The sequence below is a fragment of the Zingiber officinale genome, chromosome 2B, assembly GCF_018446385.1.
Source record: "Zingiber officinale cultivar Zhangliang chromosome 2B, Zo_v1.1, whole genome shotgun sequence".
NCBI lineage: Eukaryota > Viridiplantae > Streptophyta > Magnoliopsida > Zingiberales > Zingiberaceae > Zingiber > Zingiber officinale.
In genome coordinates this window covers 92,261,031-92,277,589 of record NC_055989.1, presented here as the reverse complement: position 1 = coordinate 92,277,589, position 16,559 = coordinate 92,261,031, and the positions used below count along the sequence as shown (strand labels likewise).

The 16,559-nt window shown below is 34.5% G+C and overlaps 7 non-coding genes across 7 annotated transcripts; all 7 read left to right on the top strand.

The window, feature by feature from the left end:
- Positions 1 to 12,586: 12,586 nt before the first annotated feature.
- On the top strand, positions 12,587 to 12,728 carry LOC122050023. The gene has a single exon (XR_006131243.1). It is a non-coding gene; the product is annotated as a small nucleolar RNA snoR134 (small nucleolar RNA).
- Positions 12,729 to 12,872: 144 nt separating this feature from the next.
- On the top strand, positions 12,873 to 12,987 carry LOC122049997. Its single transcript, XR_006131222.1, has one exon. It is a non-coding gene; the product is annotated as a small nucleolar RNA Z278 (small nucleolar RNA).
- Positions 12,988 to 13,921: 934 nt separating this feature from the next.
- LOC122050008 lies at positions 13,922 to 14,024 on the top strand. Its single transcript, XR_006131233.1, has one exon. It is a non-coding gene; the product is annotated as a small nucleolar RNA snoR97 (small nucleolar RNA).
- Positions 14,025 to 14,281: 257 nt separating this feature from the next.
- On the top strand, positions 14,282 to 14,419 carry LOC122050024. The gene has a single exon (XR_006131244.1). It is a non-coding gene; the product is annotated as a small nucleolar RNA snoR134 (small nucleolar RNA).
- Positions 14,420 to 14,575: 156 nt separating this feature from the next.
- LOC122049998 lies at positions 14,576 to 14,691 on the top strand. Its single transcript, XR_006131223.1, has one exon. It is a non-coding gene; the product is annotated as a small nucleolar RNA Z278 (small nucleolar RNA).
- Positions 14,692 to 15,665: 974 nt separating this feature from the next.
- On the top strand, positions 15,666 to 15,767 carry LOC122050009. The gene has a single exon (XR_006131234.1). It is a non-coding gene; the product is annotated as a small nucleolar RNA snoR97 (small nucleolar RNA).
- Positions 15,768 to 16,073: 306 nt separating this feature from the next.
- LOC122050025 lies at positions 16,074 to 16,215 on the top strand. Its single transcript, XR_006131245.1, has one exon. It is a non-coding gene; the product is annotated as a small nucleolar RNA snoR134 (small nucleolar RNA).
- Positions 16,216 to 16,559: the final 344 nt, after the last annotated feature.

The window sequence follows — 16,559 nt, the reverse complement described above, 5'->3', positions numbered from 1 at the left end:
TCAGCGGTTGAAATCATATTATTATAGGTTTACACCGATGCAAATGAATTTTCTGCAACTTATAATAATTTTTATACTCATCGGCAAAGCGGTTGGAGTGATGAGAATGTGTTGTAGAATGTACTGAATATGTGGAAAGCCTTCAACAATAACAAGGATTTTAAGTATATGCATGTGTGGAGGGTTCTCAAAGAATATGAGAAATATACTCCACAATCAGTTGCTCATTACTCTAACAAGAAAGCAAGGACATCTGAATCAGGGGGAAACACTTCAACATCAAATCCAAATACAAGTGTTGATTTAGATGACTCTGAAGTCCGTATTTGTCCGATAGGGCAAAAGGCAGCGAAGAGAAAGGGCAAATCTAAAGCCAGAGAGGGCGACACAATGAAACATAGCATCGACAAAGACTGACAAGATATTAAAGAATATCAAATAAAAAATGACTTTACGGGAAGTTGAGATCTTTCATAAGGATTATGAAATTTTTATAAAGGATACCAGTGAGATGACACTAGGACAACTTTATTTACATGAGAAAATGGTGGAAAAAATTAAACAGAGACATGGCCCGGTGTAGATGAGTTTACGTTTATTTTTATATATTATTATAATTTATGTCTTTTTATTTGATGCACTGTAATATTTATATTTTTTTTAATTATTAATGTTATTTCATGTTAGTAATTTATAAATTTAAAATTTATAAAAATTTAATGGTGTATAATGTAAAATATGAAAGAGAAATGAGAATTATATATAATGAAAAGTGTGGGACCCGTGAAGGAGTTGTTGAGAGGTTTTTTGATAGTGGAAAGAGGTGTGAGGTTTTTAACTTTTGATGTGGCATAGACGTGGTAATGAAGGAGCTCTCAATGGGCTCTAACCACTATGGATGCTCTAAGTTACAATGCAGTTCGAGAAAGTTCTCCATGAGCAAAAATCCAAGTGGATATTTGAGACAAAATAAACCCTAACAAATTGAGATCAACTTGATGCTAAATAATTAACTAAGTCCAGGGCAACAAGATTGCAAGTAGTCCCAGAGGCAAGGATCCTTTGGTTCAAGATCCCTAGATCAGTCTCGAGCCCCTACTCATTTATTAATTGGGTGGACTCGATCCCACCTATTTAACAGGTGGGGCCCAACCCACCCAACCAATGAATGAACAAAGCCTCTTCTGGTCCAGAAAATTCTGGACCAGAGGATCTGACCTCTTAGTCCCAGTATGTCACAAATATCGAAATTAGATAGATGCGTACAGTCTCGATGGTCAACAAGGAGCCAATTTTAAATATGAGGAGGAGGTTCGGAAAAGAGTTTCTTAATAAGGAGGAAGTTTGAAGGTTTGAAAAAAATTGTGGTACCAAGATCAAGTTAACAAGGAAGTGTTAGTTTTTGAGATAATGGTACAACGATGAGACTTTTTAATGAATAATTAAGGTATTTAAAATTTAAATCTCAATTATGATATTTTATAGAATATTTATTTTTCATATAAGAAGTAGGTTTAAGAATGTTAGTCACTTGAAGGCGTCTTGGAACAGGGATGGAAGCCGTCTTCCATATGCTTGAAGGCGCCTTCGAAGGGATAACTTTCGCATATTGCAGAAGTTATCGTCTCCGACACTACGGGGATAAGTTGCACAAATGGAGGTGCCTTCAACAACCCATAAAAGGCTGGATCAAGCAGAGGGCTGAAGACAACTCATTCTCGCAATCCTTCACTTGTGCACTGCTTCAAGAACGATTCTACAACTGCGACACGACTCCGACGACTGAAAGCGTCACTTTCCGGATCCTTAGTTATTGGTATATTTTATTTGATGCAAAGTTGTAATTCAATATAATTGTAATATTCAAACTGATAGTGGATTATCCAATGAAAGCGATCGACAATCATGAACCTTAGAGTAAGAGTCGTCAAAAACTCCGAACCAAGTAAAACCAACATGTGTTAGCGATTGCTTTATTTTCGCTATTTTACTTACTATTTCTGCTGCATTTATTCTATATTTTCTAAAAGTGCGAAAAAGTCGCGAGTGCACATTATTGGTACCTAGCCACTCTGATCATAACAGTAGCCTCTTAATTGATGATATATCTTAGTTCTTGATCAAACTCTAGAAAAAAATCGGAATATCATGTAACAATTTTAAAAAAAACCACTGAAACTTATGATGACATAATTTGAAGAGAAAATGAAAAAGTAGAAGATTGAAAGTAAGAGAAAAAAGTAAAAGATTGAGAGCGAGAGAAAACGAAAAAAATGGATTGTTGAAATTACTTTATAAAACTTTAATTTGCACAAGCAACTCCTCCTTTTCTTTTTTTTTATGCTGCATTTTTTTAATGTGCTTTTCTTTTATTTTTACCATGATTTTTTTTATAGAACAGCAAGTAAAGATAAATTTGCACTTGCTTTTAAAATCAAAACTCTATTACAATATGATACGAATCCTACCAACAAATATGATGTAACTCGAGATAACGATGGATAGAACCCCAAGAGCTATAAAACAAGAGTGTGAGTCTTGACCCGTAACCAAAAACCAGCATGAACCAAATCTATAAAGGAAAAGGAAGCGCCACACCCAAGGGTGATAAGTTTTGATGGGTTGAACATCATGAGAGTAAACTCGATAAGTTTAGAAGTTCTTTCAAGAACTAAGAGAGTACACAAATCTCACCAAAATCAAGTTACCTTTTTATATTTAGATTTACCTCCCTTGTATAATGGGAGTGAACATGGACGAGTACAAAAATGAATGCATGCAACAAGTAAAGTCACAATGCCACATACCTCATGCAAGCAATCTAGGAACTCAAAATAAAATAAATGCATGCAATAAGTAAAGTCCTAATGCCATATGCCTCATGCAAGCAATTTAAGAACTCAAAACAAAATAAAGGCATGCAACACTTAGTGTACCAATATCGCATGTAAACAATTAACAACTTATGAATCCAAAATACTTAAGTCTGCATGCATGAATGAGTTCCCGTACTTATTATCGTAGTCCGTTATGCACGGTCGAGTCATAGATGGATACACCCAATTATGTCGATTAGCTAGGTCATGACCAACACTTGGCATTATCTTAGTCTCTCCTTGCTCATGTCCCCTCAGATGGGTCTAGTAGCTAGCGCATGAGGTGTTGCCATAATGAGGTCTGGGGTTCGAATCTCGGCAAAGCCGAGGTAAATACCTCCCTTATGTGCTAGTCACTATTCCAAAGGCTAGTAGCCGCCCGTGATTTACCACCTCCGTGCTGACTTGGGATGGGTTGACAGGGGTACTGGGGGGCGAGCGTATTCGTCTTTTTTGCCACAATTAGATTCTCCTTGCTCATAATCAACCCAATATTTTTTGAGTAGCCCATTTAGTATTTCCTTGAAATATTTTGCCCGAGTCTTGTAATTGGGCTTTCCGGAAGTGACAAATAATCTCCCATAACTTTAGCCCTTGGGCATACATCAGGATGCTACTCAGAGGATGACAAGTTAGTTTGAGTAGGATGGTAGTCAAGGCATATAACTTTTTTAGACAGGTCGATCTTAAGAAACCTTGGGTACGGACGATATGGAAGCCCTACCTACATCCCAGTCATACAATTATGCTTTGGATCCTGGCATAGAGGTATCTTCCAACTAGAGACGAACAAGACTTTCTAAAGGATCGATAATGTACTTTTTTGTAAACAAGTGTTGGAGATGTAGAAGCATCTATTCTTTAGATGTTCACCTATCATGAATTTATAAAGGAGGATCAGAGATTGACTACATATGAGACAGGAGATGTTCACCTATCAACGAATGCTTAGGTTTTATAGGCGTATTATAGAGGTGAACGACTACTAACAAAGGCGAGACATTTTGCTTTGTCTTCTTTGATTCATCTTGTATAGAGGGCACGTAATAGTAGTTTTGTTTTTGTAAGAGCCATTTATATTGTAAGAGAATTTATATAAATGTATAGATTCATATAGATAGGGCATTAGAAATGTATTCAGGTACTTTATTAGACATTAATTACTTCTGGCATATGATTATTATGTACTCTTGTATATATATATATTTGAGAATGATATCATATTAAATTCTAAATCATTTTTGCTTTTTATACTAATAATTATTTTATCCGACATTAATATTATTATATTTTAGTATGATAATATATATATATATATATATATATATATATATATATATATATATATATATATATATATATATATATATTAATAAGTTTTATTTTAAGGTCCACCTCAGGCCTGATATGGAATTATATCAAACTCAAAGTGGGTCTGATATAAAATCATATCATCCCAACACCCCTTTAAGGTTTGATTCTTTTAGCTCCACCATAATTTGTTATATCCATTGTTTTAGGGAATTATATTACATTTAAATATAATTAACGAGAGATATTGAAAATGATGATAAATAGTTCTTATTAGTAAATAAAAAATATAAAATTTAGAATATTATTAAAAGACCTAAATTGTATATATTCTTTTTGGATTTTATTGTAGTTTAAATGATTAAATAAATTTAAAGTAGTCCAAAAAAAAACAGAAGAACACTAGATTCCTTAATTAGTTAAAATATAAAAATGTAATATTTTATCGTTTTTAACATGGATAAAAAAATAATATACAATAATCTATTTGACGAGAAAAATCAACCAATCATCGTGGATTTGTTTTCCTCCCATGGTGACACTACCTCAGTATTTCTATCTCTTTCCAGAGGTTAGATAGGGTTGATTCATCATTCCCGGAGATTGGTACACTTTGTTACGGTTTGACATTGCCATAGCTTCTAAGACTTCAAATTAGATATGCTCGTCATAGTTGATATCACAATCAAGAATTTTGAGAAGGTTTACCGTCGCCTCCTCTCTAGAGAGAAGGGAGAGTTTTTTCTTTTTAAACGACTCTAAGATCGAGTGAAAGTTATAAAAAAATGTAATTTTAAAAAGACTTAGATGATTTTAATTACCAAAATATTTAAAGAATTATGTTTGTTAATTCCTTGGCTTAAAGCGAGATATAGACAATTACACAAGAATTCTGATATATATCAGAATTCTTGTGTTGCAGTGCTTATGGTGCGGTGACGTCCACGTCAGCAGCGCGTGAAACAAATGAAACAAAAGCGCGTGAGAAAAAAAATAAAAAAACGCAATGAAGTCATCTCCTCGTTGCGTTCCGCGAGCCACGTCCTAAACCCTAGCGCTGCTCTGTCCCTCGCCGAGATTTGCTCTCTCCCTCGTCGAGCGCTGCTCTCTCCCTCGTGAGCTCTCTCCCTCGCCGAGATCTGAGATTTGCTGCTCTCTCCCTCGCGAGCTCTCTCCATCACCAAGGTCTGCTCTCTCCCTCGCCTAATTCTACTCTCTCCCTCGTCGAGCACTGCTCTCACCCTCGCCGAGCTCTGCTCTCTCCCTCGCCGAGATATGCTCTCTTCCACGCCGAGCACTGCTCTCTCCCTCGCGAGCTCTCACCCTCGTCGAGCTCTGCTCTCTCCCTCGCCGAGCTCCTGCCGCCAGCCCTAGCAGAAGCGCCAAGCTCTCCCTCTCTTCGGCGACAGGTCCTCTCCTCTGAGCCCTAGCAGAAGCGCGAGCTCTCCCTCCTCTCTTCGCGAGAAAAATCCTTCTCCGGTAAAAATTTTTTTTCCTGAACATCTAGACTTTTTTCCTTGAACAGCTAGCTTTTTTAACTGCTCCAATATACATATATCCTTGTTCCATTAATGAATTCAATTTTGGGATAAAAATATTGAAGTTTATCGCACTAAGGACTATGATAGCTGAAAGAGACAAAATCATGTAATTCTCTATTTCATTTTTGGATTATGATATCATAGACATTGAATAAATAGAATCAGATGCAAATTATATTTGGATTATGTAATTCTTTATTGTTTGCAATATGTTTGATTCAAGATATTTTAACTTTTATATTGAATTAAATAGGTTAGTGCCGTAGCTGGATTTTAATACTCAAATGGTCAGCCATTTGATTTGATTTTTGCTTCCTATTTGGATTTCAAAATTTGTATTATAAGATTAGAATTTATTTTTGAAATATTTATTTATTGTAATGTAGGGAAAAACATATGTAGTTTTTGTTGGACGGAATCTCGGTATTTATGATAGTTGGGAAGAAACTCATACTCAAGTTAACAAATATAGCGGTGCATTGCATAGATCATATCTCAGTAAAGAGAAGCATTTAGAGCTTTTAGTTCATACAAGGAGAGACAACATGGTTTCTTTACCCCTACTGCCCAAAAATGTTCAAGCTCAACTTTGGGTTCAACTTCAACTGCATCCTCAAGTTCTGGTGAAAAAAAGAAGCAGAGTGAAGAACTAGCGAAGTTGATAAAAAGTCAGCTAGATTTAGCTGATGAATATCGTCGTAATGCAGCTAAGATCGCCGAGATGTGTGAAGAGATTAAAAAAAATTTGACTCTGTTAATATTAGTGATTAATCGGTAGACTTCTTTATTTAGTTGGATGAATGTATTTTATGGTAGACTTTTTTATTTAGTTGGATGAATGTATTTGACAGTAGACTTTTTTATTTAGTTGAATCAATGTATTTGGCAGAGTTGAATCAATGTATTTGACCGACTTCTTCATGGTAATTTAACATTTAATCTTATATTACTCCTGCTTTTTTTAAGGGAATTCAATGTATTGGTCCTCTTTCCATTTCTTCTCTGAATAAGATATTATCAGTCAAATTTTCAACCCCCTTCAACCTTGATGAATTTACTCGATTTGTAAATGGCATGCATGAAATTTAGCTCCCGTCAGTTGCATCCGCATCAAATAGCTTTCAACCACATCCAAGGCAAGCAATATATGAAGAATATTATTAGTGCATCCATAATGAGAGGGCATGAGTGATGCACCCTTTCCATCCTTGCAGTAACCATTGTCAACCTACATCCATTAGAAAATCCTTAAGACTAAATAAGACTAAGCAATTACTAGACATGAATATAGCAATATGCATATGCCATTAGATAAAACTATGCCACAATAAACTCAATGAAAAAGTTCAAAATAATCAATACAAAAAGTCTTTTTTTTTATTGCATAACACTTTACACTTTGAATGTAGAATGTGATCGATCTGCAGTTGGCAGAACACTTTCCACTTTGAATAAAATATTTTTTTTTCTTAAAAGAAAGTATTTATTTTATTTTTGCTTATTCTTGATTGCACAAAGACGCTTAAAATGTGAAGAACAACTAACTTATGTAAGAAAAGAACAACTAACTTTTGTTCTTCTATTGGACCATGTTGCATCAAATGTTCGAATGAAGTTCATGAAGGTAGAAGAAAAAGAAGAGTAAATAGTACACGAGCAGAAATTGGCAGCAGTATGTAAAAATATATACATCAAGAAACAACGTAAAAAAAAGATAGTATGTAAACTAAGTGGACCATTGGTGTACTAAGCATGGCATGATAGTATGCATAGATAATTTGTTAGAAAGACAATTAGTTAAAGACTAGAAATTCAGTGAACAAGACTATTTATTAGAAAGGAAATAGATGAATATCAACCATAGATAATTACAACATCCTATCTCATGTTGTTTGAACCTGCAAAATAAAGATAATTTATTAATTTCATTATCTCAATAAACAATAAACCACTATAATTTAACAAATTAAAACTTTGATAGTACCATCTATAGATCCCAAATCCGCTTCTTATGTGTCGTCAAGACTGATATGATTATTATCTTCAATTAATCTGATAATTGACATATTGTCATATACAAAAGATAATAAAATAAGTTTGTTTGTAAGAAAAAATATAATAAAAATGAAAAATTGAATCGACACATACCCTCGTTGCAAATTGGGGCAGTTACGCTTGTCATGTGACACTCCTCGATGTCCACATCCACGACAAAGCCTAGAATTTGATGTTGATTTCTCCTTTGATGATTTTAATCTCTTCCCACATCCCTTAGTTCGTACTACAGAAGGAACAATAATACCAAGTGTCTCATCCATGGATTTTTTTCTTTGACTTCTATCACTGCATGTTGTATTAATGGACATCTCTTGAATTTTGTTGTAGATATAGTCAAATTGTTCTTCCAAGAAGGTTGTCCTCTCATTACTCAAAGATGCATCATCAACTAACACTAAAGCTTTATAGGATAACCTCGAGTGCCTCGACATCAAATATCTTTCTGAATCTGGATCATCAATGACATTTTGCTCTCCTAAAGCATATATTGCTCCAACTTTTGCATATCACGTTCATCGTTTGAGTATATACATATCAGGCAAATGAAATACTTGGTTGATACGAAAAAAAGCTAACATATGTCTACATAGAATACTCTCAAACTCAAATTCTGTGCAACTACACGATATGTAATCCCTTTGTTTGTTATGAGTGAGCACTCTTGATTTTGAGAAAGAGGAACTTTGAAATTTCATCACATGGTAAACTGCCGAGGCAACTCTTGTACATATCTGTTGCACATAATAACTATGACTCTCGATCATTTCACTTTGAAACTCGAGCCATTTCTTTTTTGTGTACAACTTAACCATTTGACTTTCCATTAGCTAGGTTGTATTAACTTTGGGATTCTCAATCATATCAATATGGTCCGCAACTAACTCATTGTGTCTTTGGTATCTCAGTGCTCTATTAAAATGTGTGATAAAATCCATTAATGAGTTCTTATTTGAGACATATTTTCTTGAAAAATGCATGTGACCCTTCAGATCTTTGGCCACTTGACATTCCTGTAGAAAATACATGACTAAAATATGCTGGCACCCATCTGTGTCGCAATTCATACATCAAGAACAATCAATCATTTTTCTCTAAGTTAGCTTCCTTGATAGTCTCTTCCCATGACTTTTCAAAATCATCAGGTGTTGTAGAATTTGTAATGACGTTCTTTATGCCGTGATAATGGTTTCGAAAAGTTAAAGGTCTAATTTTTTTGGAAATTTATTCAATATGTGCCACAAACAATATCGATGCACTGTTTGAGGTAAAATCTGTGCAATAACTTTTGTCATTGCAGGATCCTAATAAGTGATGATAATATTTGGTGCACCTTTAAGCATGGCTTCTAAGAACTTTGTAAGCAACCAAACAAAAGACCCAATTTTCTCATCACTAAAAAACCTGCAACCAAAAAGAATTGTCTGATGATGATGATTAACTCCTACAAATGGTGCCAAAATCAAACTATATTTGTTGGTGTTATAAGTTGTATCAAATACAATAGCATCACCAAATACACTATATGCCCTTCTTGATACATGATCAGCCCAAAAGCACATACTAAATCTGTTATCTGAATCAGTCTCGTAGGCAAAGAAAAAAGCTTAATTCTTCTCTTGCTCAGATGTAAAAAACTCAATAAGTGTTTCAGCATCAATACCCTTTTGTTCATCCCTTAGATTTCTCTCAAAGTTTCTAATATCAGTTTTTGCACAACCTACCCGTTCAGGACCTCCATACTCTATCTCTAATAAACACATTTGTTGATAAGTTGGTATATTGGTCTCTGAAAATTGTTTTGTCAATACTTTTTTGGCTGCCGAAACACTACGATGTGAGCGTAGCAAATGCACCTTTGATGGAGTCGAGAGCGGATGATTATGAGCTTCTATAAAGTTACAGATAACATAATCCGGTCCCATCTGTTTCTTGACAAATGCAATATTTGCCTTACAACACGTTCTAACTGTGCCACGTGCTCTTTCCCTTATTTGTTGATCAGGGTTTGGATGTTTATTGTGTCGCAGTAGATCTGTATGTCCTTCTTTAAAGCATACAATTTGTTTCCATGTCACTTCATTTGTCTTTTTGTTTTTTTCCTAATCGTGCTATTCCTTGAACTAAATCCGGCTTCTCGTGCATATTGGTTATAGAATGAATATGCATCCTCTAGAGATGAGAATTCCATTCCAATTTTTGGCTTTCGATCATCTACAACTTGGAGAATGAATTCCTGATCATCAACTCTATTTTCTTCCATTTCTGGGTGCCCTCGTATTTTATTTGACAATAGATAAATAAATAAAAGCTGTTTCAATTAACAGAATAAAACAAAAGTGATTCTAATATAGATACAACATCAAATCATAGTCATGATATAAATAAAAACTGTTCCAATTAACAGAATAAAACAAAAGTGATTCTAATATAGATGCATCAAATACTAACAGAACATCATCTAAGTTAAACATGAAATTGACACCTTGTAATGTTTCCATAGAACTTTCAACGTAGAATTTTCTTATTATTTCAATTTCCATAGCACATTCTCATATAAACAAGGAGATATGTATATTGGAACAGAAAAAAGATTATAATGGAACCACTAGTTGTAACAACTATTATAATCACCATTATTATAATTGCAATTGACACCAGGTAAATCAACAATAATGGAACCAGAAGTTTCAAAGACTCAACTATTAGCTTTGACTATATTGATTGTATCCCACCATTAACCTCTATGGAAGGCAATTGTTGTATATCACATCCTTTTAAATTTAGAGACTCTCCAAGAGTCAAAAATGTAAAGAAATACAACAGGTAATTGGTGTTAGGTATTTATAGCACATACAATCAAAATAAATGACGAAGAAAGTGAAAAAAAATTAAGGTCCTAGTAGTTGAAAATAAATGATGAAGAAACCTAGTAGTTCACCTCTAAGGCCCTAAATGTTGCTATTGTTGATTGAAGAAAGTGACAAATGCAACAACCTGCAATTAAGAGAAGAAAAAAAATCTGTGTTTTAAGCTAGTACAGAAATTAGCAATACAAAAAAATTGATGGAAGCAAGAACCTATTCAATTTTTTCAGAGCGTGCCTAAAATAAAAGGAATCACGAATTGGAATTTGAATTCTACAGTTATAGATGTATTTCTTTTTGGCAGATAACCATTACATGATGGAAATTCCATATTCCAAAAAATCGAAAGGTACTGAACTTCACAATTTCAATCGCATTTGCTTCCAAAATCAATGCATTTATCCTCAATTTAAATAACGCATGCAAGCAAGAGAAAAAAAAATCATGAAAAATTTTGGTCAATATGAGAATTTTTTGTGATAAAATGAGAATTGTTTTCATATAATAGTTGTCACACAGAAAAGACATTGAAACACGTCTAAATCAGAAGCCACCTCAAATCAAGGAAACACGGATGGAACATAGGAACAAATCAAGTACGGTAGTCGAGCAAAAATCGATCCATCACCTGGAATTGGGAGACTTACGAGAAGGAAAATTGAACGTTGCCGGAGAGAAATGCCCTAGTGTCGAGGGAGATCAGATGCGAGAGAATCCCTCGCGCTCGAGCTTCGGCGAGAGAGCGGTCTCGCTGCGAGAGAAAGTGCGCGTCTAAGAGCTCTCTTCGTCTACGGTTTTGCAGAGGGTGAGAGCTCGCGAGGGAGAGAGCAGTGCTCGGCGAGGGAGAGAGCAAATTTAGGCGAGGGAGAGAGCAAACCTCGGCGATGGAGAGAGCTCGCGAGGGAGAGAGCAGCGCTCGGCGAGGGAGAGAGCAGCGCTCGGCGAGGGAGAGAGCAGCATATCTCAGATCTCGGCGAGGGAGAGAACTCGCGAGGGAGAGAGCAGCGCTCGGCGAGGGAGAGAGTAGATCTCGGCAAGGGAGAGAGCAGTGCTAGGATTTAGGAGGTGGCTCGCGGAACGAGACGAGGAGATGACTTCGTTGCGTTTTTAAATTTTTTTTCTCACGCACTTTTATTTCATTTATTTCACGCGCTGCTGATGTGGACGACACTGCATCATAAGAATTATATATATATATATATATATATATATATATATATATATATAAATTTATAATTTTTAAAATAAAAATAATAAGAATCTTTAATTAATTGTAAAGGAACCATAATTAGCCGTTCTAGCACTATGAAGGTTAAGAATCGATATTTCTAAAATCATCAAATCAATTTCGAATAGTAATCGAATCTAAGAAAATAAAAAAGAGCAAGAAATTTCGATGAGAATAAAGTTAAGAAAATATCCAACATTTTTTAAATAAATAAATAAATATATATATATATCCAAATTTAAATTCCAAAATAGCTTCCATGGTTTTTAATAATGGGTCCCGGATGAAGCAAATCGTAACCGCCAGATAGGACTACAATTGATTCCACCCGTTGGATCAATAAACACATTTATTTCACGGTCAACGGCTTAAGAGTTGACAGATAGAGTTTAGGGCTTTTGGTACCTCGATCCTTGGTTAGGGGTTCTCCTTTCCCTCTATAAATAAGGTGGTGCCCATCAATCTTCTCATTAAGACTTTAGGGCTTTTGTTCACGGCGGCGGATTATCTACATCTGCGATGAAGATACAAATTCTATGTTTGTATTACTTATACCCTATTCTCGATTAATTATGATATATTTGTTCGAAGATTCTTGTTCTCATGATGGAGCGATAAACGAAGTGTAGGTTCCTTCCAAACAAAGTTTTCGTTTTGAAATTTATTGTTGGTTGATCCTTTGATTTTATAATATTGACTATAAAGATCTAGCACGATGCACCCCGGGCTTTTCTGAGATATCCTTTGAAGGTGGAAGCCCCAATGCTCGTGCTAAATATAGCTCCCGTTTAGTGTTGCAGTTCTGTAAGTTTTTATACGCACGATCTGTGTCAAAGTGACGGGTAAATTTATTTTTCTGTTCTTACTTCCCTTGGAGTGTTCTGATTAGAAACAATTACAATTTTGGTGAACATCATCAAAAGGTCAGCAAATTCTTATTGTTGATGAGTTTTTCCTCATTGTTCTCTGATTAAAATTTTATATGGAATACAAAACCTGTGATGATATATCCACATTATAGAGGCGCAGAGAGCTCCAAGTTCCCGTTTTGTGGGGAGAACCTACTTGGAGCTGTTGCATTCAAATGACATTTCTGGAATTTCTGAGGCATTATGTTGTTTCTTTTCCCCGAGCAATAAAGTGGTTATGTATTTCATGATATTTATCACATAGAATTCTCTTGCAAATTTGTATACTCATTCTATTCTAAAAACCAAACCAAAGAAATAATTGTCAGTTGTATCATATTCATTAAAAGTAACATTAATGACTTTATAATTGATGCTCTCAAAAAACTTATTTGTGAATTTGCTTGATTTAGATTAATGTGAATTAGTTGGTTTTGTCAACAATTGCATAGGAATATGGTCTTTAAACACCAGCAATTCTCATGATTCCATGTAGGATTTGTCTGCAAAATGGATATGTAGTGGAACCAAGTCCCTGCTAACAGGGAGAGAACCTACTTGGGAAAGCTGCATTTAATATGACATCAGCCAACATTTCTGAGGCACAATTCTGAGTTTTTTAAATAAATATTATCAACACATGGCTATGATAATGTTGATGCTTTGTTCATTTATCATGAAAGCTATTTGTTTTTAAAAATATATATGCTTTCTATATCATGATACCAGTTATATTTTGATGAAAAAATTGTGCACCGTGTCTGTCTTTGATTCCTTTGTAGTTTTGATCCTTTTTATAAATTTTATATTTATTTGGCCGTTCCTAGTGATTCTATCTCAAAATTGATGCTGGCTGCTGTTGATTAGTTCTATTATACAGAGCAAGTCTTCTTGGAAAAGATATTTTTGATCCTAAACTGCTACTTGTTAAGGTCATATATTTTGTTTAGCTGTAAAATTGTTATGTAAACTCTAATTATTCTGAATAATGTGTATTTCGCAACACAAATGAAAGGGCTTTTACGAAAACTGGTGTGTTGCATTTTGTCTCTCTATTGAGTTCTGGTCAGCTTTGACTAGTATGGATTGCTTTTTTTTTAAATTTGTTTTAGATGAGTTCAACTATCCTTTACTGCTTCTGGCAATAGCTCTGAAGGCTGAAGAACTCACAAATTTTGTGTTGCCATCAGCTTCAACTCGTGATCATGAGTTGTGAGTTAAATTACAACACTACATTTCATTTCTACATCCATAGTTTACCTAAGCTTTTTGACTTGTTCTTTCGTCATTGTCTTTGCTTTATACATTTCTGTCAAATAATTCGATGTGTTTATTTTTTACAATACAATTGAACATGTTAAAATTGTTATTGTTATGGTGCGAATGGTATCCTATTGGTAAAACTAAAATATATGATAGAAATTAACTACCAAAACTATTTCTTTTGTTTTCTGTAAGGCCTCATTTATTGATGAGGACATTTGTACAAAAGATTATGCACGGTGCACCCCGGGCATCTCTGAGAGATCCATTGAAGTTGGAAGCCCCAATGCTCGTGCTAGATTTAGCTGCCATTCAGTGTTGCAGTTTTGTTGTTTAACAACTGAACTGTGTCAAAGAGATGGCTAAATTGTTAGTTTTTTTTACCATGGTTGGCGTTATATTGAACTTATATTTTGTATTCCTGGGTGTCCTAAAACAATTAGATTTCTCGCTTTGTCAATGGTCTCTATCTTCATAAACTTTTTTGCTTTAAAGTTATGATAAGTCCAAATGAATTAAATAAAAAACCTTTGATGATATATCCACATTTTTGAGGTGCAGATGGCTCCAAGTCCTTGTTTTTGCAGGGAGAACCTCTTGGAGCTGCTGCATTTCAGATGACATTTCTGGATTTTCTGAGGCCTTTTATTAATTTCTCATTTTAAACACTAGCAATGAAGTTTTCTTATAATATTGCTTTTCCTTGCATAACCTCATTGAAGCGCCCAATAAATATAGTTAATTATTGGGTAAAGTTTCATTTTGTTCTCTTCCATTGTTATTTATGTTTTTTGAACGCCATTCTCAGTGGATTTTTGGTGCAATTACCCTTATTTAGTCCTAGTTTTTGTTTTCTCATTTAAGTCTTGCAATTTATCTTCTGGTTATTAGTAATTTTTTCGGTATATTCTTTAATCCAGTCTCTTCTTTACCATTGTTTTGATTTTTTTATATTTTATAATAGGATGACTTTAAAGTGGTCTAGTAGGAGAATTTTATAAAGGTTAAGTAATGGATAGGAGTGTTTCTAAAGTTAGAACAGTTAGGTGCATTTATAGTTTTAAACAAATTGCTCTTTGGTTTAAGGTTGAATATTGCAAAATTAAACTGACTCTTGTATGGTTTTAGAAATATCCATCCTTGTCTGATATCACCTTTTGCTCCAATAGAATATGAGATGAAGAATCTCCAGTAGAACATGTTTAATATGTTAACTAATGGCTAGATATAATGTTTTGTTCAATGATGGCAGAAAGCTTAACCTTGGGCACAGGTGGAATTAACTGTGATTCCATCTCCAAATTGATGCTGACTGCTGTTACAAGTTCTATTATACAGAGCAAGTCTACTTGGAAAAGATTTAGCTTTTAAATCCTAAATTGCTACTTGTTAACGTTATATATTTTGTTTTCTTACTAAGCTTTTAAATAGTTATGTAAACTCTAATTTTTCTGAATAATGTGTATTTCATAACAGTATAATGAAAGGGCTGTTACGTAAACTCGTCTGCGGTTGTTTTTTGTCTCTATTGAGATATGACCTGTTTTGAATACTGTAGATGATGTTATATTTAAAATTTGTTTTAGTTCTACTCGAGTTCAACTATCCTTTGATGCTCCTGACAATAGCTCTGAAGTCAGAAGAACTCACAAATTTCGTGTTGCCATCAGCTTGAACTCGTGATCATGAGTTGTGAGTTAAATTACAACACTACATTTTCTTTCTACACGTATTTTCATATGGTGCTGGATTGCAAATTTAATTAATAAATCTTTCCTGATGTATAAAAAACCAAATATTAGGCCTGTGTTTTTTTTCTATTTGCATTCATCCTGTCGTAGTGTTTAAGTTTCCACAGTGCTTAAAGCTTTTCATATGTTCTATAGCTTACCTAAGCTTCTTGTTCTTTCTTCGTTGTCTTTGCTTCTCAAGGGTTCTCTGAGTAAGAACACTTTCATAATCACTTATGAAAGTGACTATGAAAGAAAAGGCCTGTGTTCTTCTTGTTCTTTGTACAAAAGATGCTGCACGGTGCACCCCGGGCATCTCTGAGAGATCCATTGAAGATGGAAACGCCAATGCTCATGCTAGACTTAGCTGCCATTCAGTGTTGCAGTTCTGTTGTTTTACTTAATGCTGAACTGTGTCAATTAAATAAAAAGCCTTTGATGATATATCCACATTTTTGAGTTGCAGGTGGCGCCGAGTCCTTGTTTTTGCAGGGAGAACCTCTTGGAGTTGCTGCATTTCATATGACTTTTCTGGATTTTCTGAGGCCTTTTATTACTTTCTCACTTTAAACACTAGCAATCAAGTTTTCTTATAATATTGCCTTTTTCGCTGCGTAACCTCATTGGAGCGCCTAATAAATATAGTTAATTATTGTGTAAAATCTCATTTTGCCCTCTCCCATTGTTAATTATATTTTTTGAACGTCATTCTGGAGAGATGGTGTAAAGTTACCCGAGACTCAAAAGTACATGAATAGAATTATTAATAGGCCCCTTTGT